Consider the following 2,056-nt stretch of genomic DNA (forward strand, 5'->3'; position numbering starts at 1 on the left):
ATAATGTTCTATGATCTGTAAGCTTTCTAATGAGCCATCCTTTGTCCAGTTCTGATCTGAATTAAAGGTCTAAAAAGCAAAAACCCAATTTTTACCGAAAAGCGTAGGTAGCGGTTCACGCTTTGTTTCCGTTAAAATGAACCGAAATCTTTTGTGGATTTTTATATGTGATATTGTTCTATGATCTGTAAGATTTCGAATGAGCCATCATTCGTCCAGTTCTGACCTGAATTTAAGGTCTGAAAAGTAAAAACCAATTTTTGCCGAAAAGCGTAGGTAGCGGTTCATGCTTTGTTTCCGTTAAAATGAACCGAAAATTTTTGTGGATTTTTATATGTGATATTGTTCTATGATCTGTAAGCTTTCTAATGAGCCATCATTCGTCCAGTTATGACCTGAATTTAAGGTCTGAAAAGCAAAAACCAATTTTTGCCGAAAAGCGTAGGTAGTGGTTCACGCTTTGTTTCCGTTAAAATTAACCGAAACATTTTTTGGATTTTTATATGTGATATTGTTCTATGATATGTAAGCTTTCTAATGAACCATCATTCGTCCAGTTCTGACCTGAATTTAAGGTCTGAAAAGTAAAAACCAATTTTTGCCGAAAAGCGTAGGTAGCGGTTCACGCTTTGTTTCCGTTAAAATGAACCGAAATCTTTTGTGGATTTTTATATATGATATTGTTCTATGATCTGTAAGATTTCGAATGAGCCATCATTCGTCCAGTTCTGACCTGAATTTAAGGTCTGAAAAGTAAAAACCAATTTTTGCCGAAAAGCGTAGGTAGCGGTTCATGCTTTGTTTCCGTTAAAATGAACCGAAAATTTTTGTGGATTTTTATATGTGATATTGTTCTATGATCTGTAAGCTTTCGAATGAGCCATCATTCGTGTAGTTCTGACCTGAATTTAAGGTCTGAAAAGCAAAAACCAATTTTTGTCGAAAAGCGTAGGTAGCGGTTCACGCTTTGTCTCCGTTAAATGAACCGAAATATTTTGTGGATTTTTATATGTGATATTGTTCTATGATTTGTAAGCTCTCTAATGAACCATCATTCGTCCAGTTCTGACCTGAATATAAGGTCTGAAAAGCAAAAACCAATTTTTTCCGAAAAGCGTAGGTAGCGGTTCACGCTTTGTTTCCCTTAAAATGAACCGAAATATTTTGTGGATTTTTATATGTGATATTGTTCTATGATCTGTAAGCTTTCTAATGAGCCATCATTCGTCCAGTTATGACCTGAATTTAAGGTCTGAAAAGCAAAAACCAATTTTTGCCGAAAAGCGGAGGTAGTGGTTCACGCTTTGTTTCCGTTAAAATGAACCGAAATATTTTTTGGATTTTTATATGTGATAATGTTCTATGATCTGTAAGCTTTCTAATGAGCCATCCTTTGTCCAGTTCTGATCTGAATTAAAGGTCTAAAAAGCAAAAACCCAATTTTTACCGAAAAGCGTAGGTAGCGGTTCACGCTTTGTTTCCGTTAAAATGAACCGAAATATTTTGTGGATTTTTATATGTGATATTGTTCTATGATCTGTAAGCTTTCTAACGAGCCATCATTTATCAAGTTCTGACCTGAATTTAAGGTCTGAAAAGCAAAAACCAATTTTTGGCGAAAAGCGTAGGTAGCGGTTCACGCTTTGTTTCCGTTAAAATTAACCGAAACATTTTTTGGATTTTTATATGTGATATTGTTCTATGATATGTAAGCTTTCTAATGAACCATCATTCGTCCAGTTCTGACCTGAATTTAAGGTCTGAAAAGTAAAAACCAATTTTTGCCGAAAAGCGTAGGTAGCGGTTCACGCTTTGTTTCCGTTAAAATGAACCGAAATCTTTTGTGGATTTTTATATGTGATATTGTTCTATGATCTGTAAGATTTCGAATGAGCCATCATTCGTCCAGTTCTGACCTGAATTTAAGGTCTGAAAAGTAAAAACCAATTTTTGCCGAAAAGCGTAGGTAGCGGTTCATGCTTTGTTTCCGTTAAAATGAACCGAAAATTTTTGTGGATTTTTATATGTGATATTGTTCTATGATCTGTAAGCTTTC

This window comes from Papaver somniferum, unplaced genomic scaffold (genome assembly GCF_003573695.1).
Source record: "Papaver somniferum cultivar HN1 unplaced genomic scaffold, ASM357369v1 unplaced-scaffold_21, whole genome shotgun sequence".
Taxonomy (NCBI): domain Eukaryota; kingdom Viridiplantae; phylum Streptophyta; class Magnoliopsida; order Ranunculales; family Papaveraceae; genus Papaver; species Papaver somniferum.